The 15,852-nt window shown below is 44.9% G+C and overlaps 1 pseudogene across 1 annotated transcript; it reads left to right on the top strand.

The window, feature by feature from the left end:
• LOC110503308 (nesprin-2-like) lies at positions 1 to 7,754 on the top strand (annotated as a pseudogene). Its single transcript, XR_016491246.1, has 11 exons — positions 1 to 206; positions 427 to 576; positions 784 to 966; positions 1,207 to 1,344; positions 1,594 to 1,788; positions 2,346 to 2,565; positions 2,734 to 2,834; positions 3,458 to 3,724; positions 5,034 to 5,187; positions 5,486 to 5,544; positions 6,022 to 7,754. The product of XR_016491246.1 is annotated as a nesprin-2-like (transcript).
• Positions 7,755 to 15,852: the final 8,098 nt, after the last annotated feature.

Consider the following 15,852-nt stretch of genomic DNA (forward strand, 5'->3'; position numbering starts at 1 on the left):
ATGTCGGAAGAGGATGAACGTCGAGTCGCTACCAAGTCTATGAACAGCCCCTTGGGATTGGACCTGATCCTACAACACACTGAGCCCCTACTCTCCGAATACCACTTCCTGCCTCTACTAGAACTCAATGAGGAGCCCCAAGACTGTCTGCCACTGGGAACCCGCTTGATCCAAGATGGAAGCCCATCTCTGGATGGATGTGTCCAGTGAGTGTTTCCCAACTCAACACATTTGTCTTCTCTTCTGACCCCAATGGGGTTTTCTCAAGTGTATTTGCTGATTTGAAGGATTAAGTCCTAATTAATGTGGACAGTTAATTAATGGATAGTAGATTATATTGATCAACTGCAGTGAACCACACTACCCTAATTAATGTGCTTTTCCATTTACCAGTCTGGCCTTTGTTTGTTTATGTATCTCACAAAGGTTGGAAAGAAAATGGGTGCTATGGCATGAGTTCATTCATCTCATTCATCTCTCAGCAATTGGCTCCAATTGGCGGAGAAGGCTGCCGACTCCCCCAGATCTGCCCGTGTGCTCTTTGTCACTGCCAAGGAGGAGCTCGAGAAGGTTGAGGTAGGAGACCAGATCAGACCATCTAATGGCCATCTACAGCCCCATGTTGGTGTTTATGTCCTCAGTCACTGCGTAGAGACACTGTCCTTGTTGTTACAGGTTTAATAGAGATGTTATTTCAGAACTGTTTTGTTCACCTGTGTAATAGAACGAGTATCTCTCTACTGTTCAATCTAAACCCCCAGTTGTTGTGCTCTCCCCTCCCAGAGCCTGAGGACCCAGGCTGGGGCTCGGCTGGTGCAGCTGGACAGTCTGACTCTTAGGAACAGGACCCTGACCAGGCTCTTTGATGGGGCCATGCGGTCACGCCTGTTGGGCATGGCCAGGGACTGTGGTCAACGCTGGGACCGCCTACATGGGACCATTGAGAGTGTTTGCCGCAGACTCAAGGTAAAAGGTGCAAGATACCCCTTCCTTCATCACACAGATGTCTAAGGCAGGGGGACGTTTTCTTTTTTGAGCTACATCTGATTCCTCCCAAATGTATTCAGATGCCAGCATTGGACTAGACTATTATTCTGTATCTATATTGCTATACCTCCACCTCTCTTGGCCTACAATGTTATATTTCCCCTCCCCTCTCTTCACGTGCTCTCTTTCCTACCCCATCTCCTCCTGCCCATCCCCTAGCACCGTGTGTCCCAGCGGGAGGAGTTTGAGGGCCAGCTGGAGGAGATGGCCGTGTGGCTTGCTGACATGGACCTTAGGCTGACCGAGGTGGAACACTTCTTTGGATGGGACACCTGTGACAAGATGTGGGAGCTGCAGGTAAAGGACATGGCCTAGGACTGTACTGGACAGGACTGACCAGCCAAGTAATCTGACCACGCAATCAGTGGTCCTCACTTTTGCCTAACAACATTTTGCATCTGCTTTACCTGGTCATTTATCTGTGATTCCCATGAACTGTCCCGGACGTGCCTGATATGCTTCTACCTGATTCCAGTACCAATTCTTACGGCCCTTCCCGTAGTAAATGTCTCCTCCCTGATGTGCTATGTGTGTGTTTGGCCTCAGAGCTTCCAGGAGGCGGTGGGGGAGACTACGGGGCGTCTGAACGGTCTCCTGGAGCGGAGCGAGGCGCTGATCCAGAAGAGCGAGCCAGAGGACGCCCAAGACATCGAGGCGGGGCTGCAGGAGCTGCTGCTCTACTCTGCCCACGTATTTGAGGGAGTGGGCCGTCTGCACACACGCCTGCTCAGCATGAGACTGGTAGGCTACGCTTAACCTGTATCTTTAACTGCACCAGCCACTCTAAGGCCCTGCTTTTCTGCACGATTTCTTCTCTTCTTCTAAGCTTCTGTCCACGGTTCTGAAAGGCCTATATGGGTCAAAGGAAGCTAGTGAAGGAAGGAGAGGGGGTTTGGGGTTGTGGAATATGCCCATGCTGTTCCAGGCCAAACTGAGAACAACTCTACAATTTAGTGTGTTTTTATAGCATCCTGTAGTAGTTCTCTTCCATTTATATGTCCACCTTTCCTCCCTCTCCCTATCCTTCCTCCCTCCCTCTATCTTTCCTCCCTTTCCCTATCCTTCCTCCCTCTCCCTCATCTTTCCTCCCTCTCCCTTCATCCTTCCTCCCTCTCCCTTCATCCTTCCTCCCTCTCCCTTCATCCTTCCTCCCTCTCCCTTCATCCTTACTCCCTATCCCTATCTTTCCTCCCTCTCCCTATCCTTCCTCCCTCTCCCTTCATCCTTCTTCCCTCTCCCTCCCTCTATCTTTCTCCCTCCCTCTATCTTTCTCCCTCCCTCTATCTTTCCTTTGTCAGGTGTTTGAGGATGACTGTGTACTGACTCAAGCCTCTGACTCCGGCTGTCCGTCTGAGGTCCTGTTGGAGCAGGATGGTGTGTTTGAGAAGAGCAGCGCCCCAGACCAGCAGAACCCCCCCAACCTGGACCACATGGTGCTGGAGTGGGACCCCTCCGTCAACATCGGTGGCCCCGTCTCCCAATCCAACACCAACGTGTCATATTTCAGCGCCAACACAGGTAGGCAATTTAAAGAAAGGTTAATGACGCCGATAGAATAATCCACTTGTTCTATCCTCATCCATTGGGGTGCCATGAGAACATTTTTAAATTATTAACGCTGTCATTGTTTTCGATATGTGTCGGTGAGGCTTGGCACCAGATTTGAGGTGTGCTTCATTCAAACAGATCGAGAAAAGCCATTGGCCAGAGATGGTGTAAAGAGGCGGAGTTACCTCAGCTACATAGGCTCTCAGTCTGATATAAATTACAGAGCAGCAGAGGAAATGGTGAGTAGACCGAGCTCCTCCTGCTGATCTTTATTTTGGCTCTTCGCTCGACCACTGTTCCCTTAGGCTCAGAGGCACATGCAGGTCAACATGTTTTTCCAATATTATCAGGAATGTAAACTTGTGTTCAACCGGCAAAGGAATGTGAATAATACATTGGACAGTGTATACTGAAGTATGTGTGAAACAAATAATGATCCATTGAAATGATGACACACAATGTTGTTCTTCACTTCGATTAACAAGGAGTTATTGTGTGTACAAGAGGGGTGGAGTATGTGTATGTGAGGAAAAAGCTAACATAGCTCTTTTTTTAGTTTAGTTTAGTTTTAGCCTAAAGCCAATACTTCCATTATCGTCGGTGTCAGTACAGAGAAGCTTTGTTTTGCTGGTGTGACTAATAATACTGATTGTGTTGAACTCATAACCAAACCCATTGGATTTTATAGTGGAAGATGCAGAAATGTAGGTATGATTTTAGCATCGGATTTAAGCCAGAAATATAAAGACTTCAAAGACTCCTCAGGTTTTTTGCATATTAAAACCAAAAATCTCAATGAAATGTTAGTTCATTCCAGGTCAAATTGACACAATTTATCCTCACTTGTGGCTGGTGTTTCCAGAGGCCGGAGAGGAGGTTTGAGTATGCAGGCCCAGTGGTGTTCTCCCCTCCCACAATCCAGAGTGTCAGAGATGGCAAACCTCTACTCTCTGGCCACTGGATGACCTCCATGCCCGATGGACCCTCCCAGGAACCTGTGAGCTTTGACCCTGACCGCATCAGCGCCTGGCTGGGACAGACACACGGACACACCGTCCCCTCTAAAGCCCCCTCGGTCCAACAGCACAGAGCCTGCTCCAAGGTATTCCAGACCGACAGTACTTGGAAGGTACACCTTAAACCCAGTAAAACTCTTAAGCCTTTTAACAGACTGATCCAGTGTCTCTTCCCCCCCCCCCCGAACCATAATATCGCCTCCAAATTAGAGTGAAAACACTGTCTTAGACAGAAACCCTCTGATCCTTTGAGGAAATTCAACTTGGCACACACCCAAAAAAGAACAGCAGGCGCAGTCTGAACCGAGTAAAGTTGGAGGAATGAGGTGCTAGCAACAGTACCTTTCATTGAGCAACATATTGCATCCCATGAGCATCCTCTAGCTTTCTGGAATGGCAGAGAAATGTGCCCTGGAGCCTCCACGAGACTCCTGACCTTCCACGCTGATTAGGTTCTGAGAGGAGCGTGTACTGTACAGTGAGACATGCACACAAAGGTGTTTGATTATATGCAGACCTGTATGTTGGAAAAAGGCTCACTTTTACTGCGAAGAGCTCTAGGAATTGACTTTCCCATTCATTATTTGCAAAAAATGCATGGAGAATTTAACGCTGGTGAAATCACGCAAAAGTAAATATTCATTGAATCATGTGAATCGACAACTCAGTGTTTTGTTATTGCATGCAGCTTTAAATTCATTGCCCGTTATTTTGGGTGTGTCACATCGCCTACAAAGTGTCTATTTTATACCTCGTCTTTCTCGTAAACAAATCAATAAGATGGTGATTTATAAATGCATCGGTGTAGCAGAGGCTACGTTTTTTTAAGTGTCACCAAAACAGAAACCGCCCAGGAATATTTCCCCTTCTGTTTTTTGGGAGAGGGGTCTTTTTTCCTTTCTAATTAAGCTGTCTGAAGCCCAGCCTGATTAAAGCATTCTGTTTGTCAGAGGGGGACACGTCCGTAAGAAAGTGAATCGCTGTGCTGATGGAAAGCCTGATTTCACTGCAAAGCCTCAAACCTTGCGGAGGAACCATTTCCATTTCAAAGGGGCTCCTTTAATGTCTCTGCGCTCGAGGCTTAATTGGCTGCTTTACAGGGACGGAGAAGAGCTCTGGCGTTAACTGGCTTTTTAATGTCTGTCGTAATTGCAGGCGAGCGCATAAAGACCAGACACACCATAGGCCACGAGCGTTAGTCAAAACCCAGTGAGGGGATAGAGAGAGAGCATCGGACAAGGGGCTGATGGGTTGGTCCCATGAGAGTGTGTGTGTGTGTGTGTGTGTGTGTGGCAACCTTATTGGGCCGCATCTATGAGTCTCTTTTGATTTACAATTGGCCCTTTGTTGCATATAAACACTGTCATGTAGAATGAGTCTAGCCTGTGCCATAACCCAAACTGCTTTTTGAATGTGTGACAGTGTGCTGGTTGCTCTGAGGGAAGCCACAGTCTCAGGTACATCCCCGTTCAGACACGCCCCCAGGAGCTGTGTTTGACCCCCCTACACCTTACAGTCATGTGACCTCCAGCTCAAGTCTGATAGGATGGCTTGTAGACTTCAATTAAACCCACAGGTAACAGTATCACATGATTTATTATTGCCGTAACAGTTAATGGCAGCTTGTAAGATCAAGTTAATTCACCTGTTGTCTTCAAAATGTACAGCAATGTACTGAAGATGACAGGTTGTATGCAGATCACAGTAGAGGTAAAAAAAATAAAAAGTAATAGTATCTTTGCCAGCTGCCTTGTAAAAAGTTGTATAGCTAGGCCTACAGTGCAGAGGCCACAATGAATGCATCCCCTGTCGGGTTAGCTGTGTGTGTGTGTGTACACAATCCCTCTCTCTGTTGATTCCTCTTTCTCTGCCAGTCTCCAGATGAAGAGCCACACTGCAATGGCTCATGGGAGGTAGTCCATAGTGAGCAACGGTGAGTAAAGTCTTATTCACGTGGAAACTATGGCCGCCTTTAAACAGGCAAACCAATTCTGATCTTTTGCCCAATTATTTATATTTTGACCAATCAGATCTTTTGCCAATAATTGGGCAAAACATCAGAATTAGTCTGCCTGCGTAAACGCAGCCTATATGTTTTAATATTCAATGCTTTGGTTCAATTTATATTACTGTACTATCATAGTTTTTACTTATAAGCGTATTTGAGTGTATCTATATGTAATAACTTACATAATGACAACACTGCAAATACCTGTCGTGACATTTCACATTTGATATTCCAATCAATACCAATTAGACAGTGATAGCAAATCTCACTCCTCCATGTGATTTATTGACATTAAAAACAGCACACACTCTCAGTCCCCAAGGTCAATAACAACTCCGGACTTAAACGATGCTGAGACTTAGAATTATAATCACGCTCCTTCTATCCACGCTTCTCCTGTAGGCCAGATGAGTGCCCTAACAGACAAACACAGTTCCGCTTTTGGCCCCTGGGGGCCGTGTGGGTACTAAAGACTCTGAGGAGCCCAGTGTTCCTGGTCGTCCTGCTGGCTGTGTTCCTAGCCCTGCTGGTCTTGCCTATAACACTCCTCATGGACCCAGAGTGCCACCGCTCCAACTCCCTGGCTCTCTCCTTCCAACTGGCCCTGAGCTACGTCAACGGGCCCCCGCCAACCCGAGGGACAAAAGTGTCACAGAGGGGGCACAACACACCCCTGGTGAGCCTGGAACACACCTGATTCAGGGGTCGGACAGTCCCAGAATGCCTTTGCATTTCAGAGCCTTGCGTAATGCATTAACAAGGAGGCCGTATGAGAAAAACGAGAAATTAAGAACTGTTTGGCCCAATCAAAATGTGGGCTTGGTATTTATCTGAATCCCTCCACCAACCTGCTGGCAGAAGTGGCCCATGACTTAATGGGCCTGATTTGTAACGATCTCTAATGGCATTCATAATGTGTCTTACTATGCCAGAGTAGCACTTTTGTTGATTGGTCTGTCATGATGGTTTTGTAACTTATTTATGTGGGTGATTTAGAATCTATATGGAAGACTTAATAACGGCAAATGCTTTGAGCATTTCTCTTTGGGCATTTGATGAGACAAAGTACACATTTATCTGCATATCAATATTTATTATGTCAAACCTAAAGAGAGCTTTCGATTTATCCGGTTCTATCTGCATTTTTGTCAAAATTGAGTTATTGACATGGCCTTGTTCTGTTCAATGTTCTCTACCTATACAGTACTTTAAATACCCCAATGTATGTTAAGTTCAAAAGAGTGCAAGATAACATTGCTAACGCCATTCAAACCAATGCAGGTTCGGAACTTTTAAAGCCAATTATCTCAGAATTATATTTTAACAAATAGATCGTTATAGTCCCAAGCTCTCGATTTCTCATGGGATTTCTGCAAATGAATGATACTGAATGCCCGAGTTCGGATTTACTAGGGAGACGTGCGGAAATACCCCATGTGTAAGTAATTTGTAGGTCAATGGGATAGGTGACCTGGCTAATGCACTTACAGTAGGATAAATTAGCAGTCATTTTGTACTGCTGCATGTGTGTGATCTTGTTTGCATGTGTGAGGGTTGTTAGTATATACTCAATAAATGTATTTGACATCTGTTGCGATGCCAAAGGGGTCCAGCTGGGAAACAATCAGCCAAAAGCCAATGCATCTGAGGCCAGTGAAGACAGTGTAAGCCTCTAAACATAATGTATGTGTTATGTAATGGTTTATGGTCCGTGCTTCTATTTTGACACAGTGGATGCAATCCTGGGTCTCATCTATACAACGTCACAAATGTAATATCAAAGTCTGACAAGTGGAGAAAAAAAAAAAGAAACGTAAACTACATTTCTACTCCATAATATTATGAGGTACATGCACCTCATCTGGAAATGTTGAAATATGTCTGCCTTGTGCTTGGGTGTGTGTGTTTGTGGGGGAGTGATTGCACAGACTTTTGATTCTTGTCCGTCCAGTGTGGATCAGCGTGGAAATGTTGTCGAAATGTAAGAAGTCAGATGCCTCAGCTTTTTGCATTAATGGAGGATTTTTAATCTTCTGCTTTATACAGAAGAGAGGATGTCTGTTTGTTTTTATTCATGTGTAGTTCCAGACCTGTACATGCATCATGAAATAAAGGAACAGTGTGAGAACAGAGGGGTATAGATCTTCTCCTTGTGTGTGGAATGTGTGTGGAATGGTATGTCATGTGATTCTGATTTCGCGATGGCTTGCAAGAATCTGGGCTAGTGGGTTAACTGAAAGGGGTTTTTGTACTGGCGCATGCAACAACAACAAAAAACGCACCCAAGAATGTTTCAAATTCAATTGGTACGCAAATAAGTTAATGTTGGAAGAATTTGGGGATGGCCTTTCAACACCATGGCTTGCCAGTGGAAGTGGATCCTGATGCATAGGGCCAGAGATTCAGGGTTGTATGGCTAAAGAGGAGACCATAGTCTGATAGGTCTTGACTAACAGGGCCACTCAGTTCACCCATGCTAATAAGGCGCATTGCAGTGTATTTAATCTGTTGTTTGTCCTGTTTTTCCAATGACTCGCAGAGGGGGAGTCGATTTATAGAGCGCGAATTGCCTGTTTGTGTGCGTTTGGCACAACTGCTAATACATTTTAGGACCTGCGTAGAGACTGAAGGGCATGGAGCACTAGATTAGACTCTGGACAGTGATATACTGCTGGGTATCTGGTGCCACCAGCCAAATGACTGTTTTTAAAAAATAAAAATATATTTTTTTCAAACAGAACAAATAAATGCTGCCATTTTCCTTTGAAGGACAAGCATTGCGGGCCCAGGGGAGAAACGGGTGTCTGCTCAGGCAGCTGAGTAAATGAGACTTGTCCCCCGAGACATTCTGAGTAAACAGACCTTTCCAGCTGAGGCACTGACACGCTGATGTACCTCTTGCACAGCAAGTGTGCATACTGTAAGAACCAGTGTGAAATATGTCTGCTCCATTCCCCTGTATTCTGGATTTAAGCCAGAATCCTTCTCTAACTGTACAGTACTGGCCAATGTTTTTAGACCAATCTAGCCAAACCTGAGATGAAAGGGCCTGTTTTTGTGTTTCGGTGTGGATATGTTTCTCTGAAGCAAAGTGATTTGTTTTGCTATATTCCTGCTAAAGCACCCGCAGTTCATTTCACAGGCTCGGAGCCAAAACAATGTATAAAACTAGCCTGACTCACATTAGTTACCATCGCTAACTGAGTTCAGGAGGACTGCTATGATCAGGCTGGCTATTGAGGTTTGGACTCCAGAAGGAGCAATAGTCTTTGCAGAAGGAGCGAGTGCATTGATATTGACCGTACCACATATCTCAGCGCTCAATAGGGGCCTTGCCTGAAGTTTCCCCACTAGAAATCACACACGCCATCACCAAATACTTTGAGAGTGTTTTTATCAGAAGGTAAATCCTACCTCAACTTTAAGAGAAGCAAAAAAAAATGTGTAAGTTATTGTGAAGATGATCTCTTACTGCCCTCTTGAACTAGGTAGCCAACAAAGCACTAACAAGGAGGCCTTGTTAGCGCTGTAAATAAGAAAAACAAGTTAATTGAATTACAAACCAAACCACAGAAGCCTTTGGGCTTTCTGATTGTAATCCTTTACTTTACTGCATCCTTTGCCTTGAGTACTTTGCCTTGAATTTGAATAAAAGTAGCATATTAACTTTCTAATATTACATATTGAACATTTGTGTATTCATCATAGAAAATATTTATACATCTACGTGTACATTTTTTATAGTATGAATCCAGAAAATCTCCCTATATATCAGGACTGTGACCTGATATGGAAGGTAGTGAGTGAGTGTTGTCATGCTGGCTCACTTGGCTAGTCGTTGTGATACTTAGTGAGAGTAACTCCTTAAGCCTGCTTTCTGTACTACACCAAGTGGGTTACAGCTAAGCTAATGAAAATGCCCAGCGTTGGAGGAATATGCACTTGTTTACCTCCTGAGATTTAGAGCGCAGGGTTGACATTTTCCCCATCTGTGGAAAGAGGTTTTTCACATCCACTAGGGTTGGCAGAGGGACTGACAAACAAAATGGTGTGTTTCACAGTTGTGTAGCTCTGTTGTTCCATAGATATTCTGTGACAGGTCCCCTCCCCTGTGTCAAAATGGAGAAACCCATGGCCGGTCCCTATCCTATCTATGCCCTCTGCATAGCACTGGTGGGGGGGGAGATGATAATGAGATAGCATACAGCTAATCGACAGAATGGATCACCATTGGCCCAGCGGGAGGCTGGCACAGCAACAAACGTGATTGAGATTGACAGGTTGGGCACACATAACCAGATTATAGAGAAATCCCTGGTAAAGCATCACTTCAGGACAGGAGTGTTGCACTATTGGGTGGCTACGACAGCTGCAACTCATAGGTCTCCCACGCATGAGCAGAGGCGTTGGCGTCGACGTGGACTCTGCCGTGAGCAACACATTAACTAATCAGCATATCTAGAAAGGTCAACGTCCTGTGCTGTGTGTGGAAGTATCTGAACGCATTGTGAAAACAGATTTGGGGAAAGTGCCCATAAATCACCTACAGGTGGGGATGGATGGATGGACATGTGAAGACACAGTCATGGCATTCACTTTGGGGCGGATGAACTTTGAACTGGCAGTTGGTTTAGGTATGGGATGACAGTCTATGGTTTACCCAATCGTTGGTTTGTTTGGTTATAGGAAGGTTGTTTGGGATGGTCTGACAACACACAGCAAGCAAACAACCTCCCTCATTTTCATAGCTAACCAGAGGCGTGTTCCATATTTGCCTCAGCAGTGAATCACAGTACATCAGCGAGTCACCATTGTCAAACGTTCATGTACTCCATTGCTTCCTCCCTGCTCTCGATGAGCACTGAATTCAGACGATAAGAAAGAAAGTAGACAGGAGAAAATAATGCATTACACCTGTTTTCCTCCAGGGCAGAAAGTGCAACAAAAAAAAAGCAAGGTACTCTAGCCAGTCACGATCTGCTTCAGAGGAGAGTGTGGCTCAAACCTAATTACACAGATTAATGTCCCGTGGAAAGTGACATTACCTAAATGGACCCAGAAAAAGAGAGTGAGACTGCGCACATCAAAACCCCAACATTTTCAGTCTAAATGCTAATGGATGTCTCAAATCAGCCAGATTAAAATACACAGATATATCGTCGCGGGTGCCTTGCTCTCTCCTGAGTCAGATAAGATTTTCGAGCACTCTTTAATTCCAGTGCACAGGCTACCTCAGTTGACAATGATTATAAGCCCAGATGACGTCCCCCTCCCTATAGCCTCCACTCTGTTTTAATTCGTATTGAGAAATATTTGGGGGCTGGCTGAGGCCACTTAATATAATGTTTACATTGCCTACATTACCCTTCTCATATGTATATACTGTACTCTATACCATCTACTGCATCTTGCCATCTTTATGTAATACATGTATCACTAGCCACTTTAAACAATGCCACTTTTATATGTTTACATACCCTACATTACTCATCTCATATGTATATACTGTACTCGATACCATCTACTGCATCTTGCCTATGCCGTTCTGTACCATCACTCATTCATATATCTTTATGTACATATTCTTCATCCCTTTACACTTGTGTGCATAAGGTAGTTGTTGTGAATTGTTAGGTTAGATTACTCGTTGGTTATTACTGCATTGTCGGAACTAGAAGCACAAGCATTTCGCTACACTCGCATTAACATCTGCTAACCATGTGTATGTGACAAATAAAATTTGATTTGATTTGAGGCATGTATCAAAGCACAGGCATTGAAAAGTACCCCCCCCCCCCCTCTCTTTAACCCTGACTCCTCCTCCATGGTCTTCCTATTCTTCGTCATTGTTTCTGCAGTCCACATTGATTAAATGGAAGGCTTAATCCTTCTGTAACCCCACACATTTATAGACAGTGGTGTCGGCCTATTGTAAATCTATGTGCAGTAAATGGAGTGGCTGCAGATGCAATTCGATTGGTTGCCAGCGCCTGTGTTTACGGCTGCGTGTCAGAGCACGTGCTGGTCATCAGGCTGCAGGAACCGGCTTCTTAAAATAAGACCTTGTCGCCCTGGACAAGAAAGCGGGAACTGGAGTTGACAGGTAGTGTCGTGAGCCAGACACGGCCTTCAGCTGAGCCTGCCAGAGCTGAGGCACCCAACACCCCCACACACACAATTGCTTCCTGACGCGCACAGCAGGCGTGTACGCTCAAATACAACCACGCACACGCTGTTGCCAGGCGTTAGGGAGGCAGAGACAAACACCTTGTGAGCTCTGCCTATGCCATTCACAACGCCCTCGCAGCTTCACTTAAATGTGTTGACACTGAAATCCCTCCACTGCTTGGGGTACATTAGATTTTATGTTTCAGTCCCTGTAGAGGGACTCTGCTGGCTGTGGGATGTCTGGGTCTGAGAGCTGAGAGACATCCAATGCAGAATGCCAAAAACTAAAGCCATTAATATGACACTGTTCAAAGCTCCCATCCCTTGTAGGTTGGCACTTAATTCATACTGTCTGTGATGGTGGCAGGTAGCCTAGCGGTTAATAGCGGTGGCCCGGTAACCGAAAGGTCAATGGTTCGAATCCCTGAGCCGACTAGATGAAAAATCTGCCGGTCGCCCTTGAGCAAGGCACTTAACCCTAATTGCTCCTTTTAAGTCATTCTGGATAAGAGTGTCTGCTAAATGACTGAAATGTAATGGTGTATCTGAATGGGTATTATTTATGATCAAGCCCTTGAATGGCAAATATATGATTACCCTACACACACTTCATCAGAGGCGGCGAAAGCCTCTCCAGGCACAGACAGCTTTCCCTCTACCTGTCTGTGACATCCAAATGACATTGGGTTTCACTCACTCAGATAGCAGGTGAAAATAATGTATTCTCTGATTGGATCAGCCAGTGGTGGAGGGGAAGGAATGATGAAATATTTCAGGCACGTTGGCTCCAGCCTGCCTAAACTGGTCAGAGGCATGGCAAAGCCAGCCGTTCTAGCTGGTGATCCCACACAAAAGACAAACACCCCACTCTGGGGCTAATTGGCCACGCCCAAAAGAACAGCTAACTTCGGGTTACTGGGGAGAGCCCACTGTGTTGTTGTGGTTGTTGTGGAAGCATCGATGGTTTGGGTAGACTAGAGTGTAGAAACTCCACCGAGTGTAACAGAGAAGCCATCCATCCACCCTCCCAAGCTAAGCCCACCAAATGATTTATTGAGAACTTTGGTGACATTCTGAATTCCTGCTTCAGTTAATGTATGCACCTTTCTTAAACCCCTTGATGCACCATGCAACACCCTCCCCCTCCATATAAGGAGATGATTTCCCATGGATTCATGCATGACACAGCTGCACTGTGGCCTCCTGTGCCCTTAATCATAAAACGGATGCCTAGCTGACTCAAAGCCAGCGGTGTAGCCTAACCTGCTCAGACAGACACGCTGGCATCCTCCACAAGGAAATTAAGGCTCAGGGAGCGAAAGAGACCAAGTCCTAGCAGATGCACTGTCTTATGAAATATTAATCACACAGCAATGCTTTTCCAGTGCAGCACACAATTTACTCTATCCAGGGGACACATTTAGTCCAATATTAAAACTGAGAGGCACAGACAAATATGATGTTGGCATCCATATGTTGATGATGTAAAGAATATTTGTTGGTCTGTGGTGTGTAATGAGGAGCAACCAGACACTGCACTTGACATATTTATGAAATTGCTTATTCCATGTACTAATAAGTACACAACCATTAAGAAAATGACTGTAAAAACAGTTAAATCCCCTTGGATTGATGAGGAATTGAAAAATGGTATGGTTGAGAGGGATGAGGCAAAAGGTATGACAATTAAGTCTGGCAGCCCAACTGATTGGCAAACATACTGCAAATTAAGAAATCATGTGACTAAGATAATTTTTTTTAAAAATGTACTATACTATGAAACAAAGATAAACGATATAAAGAATGATAGGAAAAAAGGTTTGGAGCACCTTAAATGAAATTTTTGGGAAAAAAGCCAACTCGGCTCCATCATTCTTTGAATCAGATGGTTCATTTATCACAAAACCCACTGATATTGCCAACTACTTTAATTACTTTTCATTGGCAAGATAACATGCCAGCAACAAACGCTGACACTACACATCCAAGTATATCTGACCAAATTATGAAAGACAAGAATTGTACTTTTGAATTCCGTGAAGTCTGTGTGGAAGAGGTGAAAAAATGATTGTTGTCTATCAACAATGACAAGCCACCGTGGTCTGACAATCTGGATGGAAAATTACCGAGGATAATATCGGATGATATTGCCACTCCTATTTGCCACATCTTCAATTTAAGCCTACTGGAAAGTGTGTTCCCTCATGCATGGAGGGAAGCTAAAGTCATTCCGCTTCCCAAGAATAGTAAAGCCCCCTTTACTGGCTCAAATAGCCGACCAATCAGCCTGTTACCAACCCTTAGTAAACTTCTGGAAAAAATTGTGTTTGACTAGATACAATGCTATTTCACAGTAAACAAATTGACAACAGACTTTCAGCACGCATGTAGGGAAGGATACTCAACAAGCACGGCACTTACACAAATGACCAATGATTGGCTGAGAGAAATTGATGATATGATTGTGGGGCCTGTTTTGTTAGAATTCAGTGCAGCTTTTGACATTATCGATCATAGTCTGCTGCTGGAAAAACATATGTGTTATGGCTTTACACCCTCTGCTATAACGTGGATATAGAGTTACTTGTCTAACAGAACACAGAGGGTGTTCTTTAATGGAAGCCTCTCAAACATAATCCAGATAGAAGCAGGAATTCCCCAGGGTAGCTGTTTAGGCCCTTTGTTAAAAGCAATCTTTACGAACGACATGTCACTGGCTTTGAATAAGGCCAGTGTGCCTATGTGTAACAGTATAACTTTAAACCGTCCCCTCACGCGAACCAGGGACCCTCTGCACACATCAACAACAGTCACCCACGAAGCATTGTTGCCCATCGCTCCACATAAGCCGCGGCCCTTGCAGAGCAAGGGGAACCACTACTTCAAGGTCTCAGAGCAAGTGACGTCACCAATTGAAACGCTATTTAGCGCGCACCACCGCTAACTAGCTAGCCATTTCACATCCGTTACACTCACCCCCCTTTTGACCTCCTTTTCCGCAGCAACCAGTGATCCGGGTCAACAGCATCAATGTAACAGTATAACTTTAGACCGTCCCCTCGCCCATACCTGGGCGCGAACCAGGGACCCTCTGCACACATCAACAACAGTCACTCACGAAGCATCGTTACCCATCGCTCCACAAAAGCCACGGCCCTTGCAGAGCAAGGGGAACCACTACTTCAAGGTCTCAGAGCAAGTGACGCCACCGGTTGAAACGCTATTTAGCGCGCTCCACCGCTAACTAGCTAGCTATTTCACTTCCGTTACATATGTATGCGGATGACTCAACACTATACATGTCAGCGACTGAAATGACTGCAACACTTAACCAAGAGCTGCAGTTTGTTTCGGAATGGGTAGCAAGGAATAAGTTAGTCCTAAATATTTCCTAAATGAAAAGCATTGTATTTGGGACAAATCATTCACTAAACCCTAAACCTCAACTACATCTCGTAATGTGGAAATTTAGCAAGTTGATGTGACTAAACTGCTTGGAGTAATTCTGGATTGTAAACTGTCATGGTCAAAACATATTGATACAACAGTAGCTAAGATGGGGAGAAGTTTGTCCATAATAAAGCGCTGCTCTGCCTTCTTAACACTATCAACGAGGCAAGTCCTACAGGCCCTGGTTTTGTCGCAACTGGTCCACTGTTCAGTCGTGTGGTCAGGTGCCACAAAGAGGGACTTTGCAGTTGGCTCAGAACAGGGTAGCACGGCTGGCCCTTAAAAGTACATGGAGAGCTAACATTAATGACATGCATGTCAATCTCTCCTGGCTCAAAGTGGAAGAGAGACTGACTTCCTCACTACTTGTTCTTGTAAGAGGTGTTGATAAGCTGAAAGGTCTGTTTAAAATACTAGCACACAGCTCGGACACCCATGCATACCCCACAAGACATGCCACCAGAGGTCTCTTCACAGTCCCCAAGTCCAGAACAGACTACGGGAGGCGCAAAGTACTACACAGAGCCATGACTGCATGGAACTCTATTCCACATCAGGTAACTGATGCAAGCAGTAGAATCAGATTCAAAAAAGCAGGTAAAAATACACCTTATG

Source organism: Oncorhynchus mykiss, chromosome 24 (assembly GCF_057628025.1).
Source record: "Oncorhynchus mykiss isolate SJ-2025 chromosome 24, ASM5762802v1, whole genome shotgun sequence".
Lineage (NCBI taxonomy): Eukaryota > Metazoa > Chordata > Actinopteri > Salmoniformes > Salmonidae > Oncorhynchus > Oncorhynchus mykiss.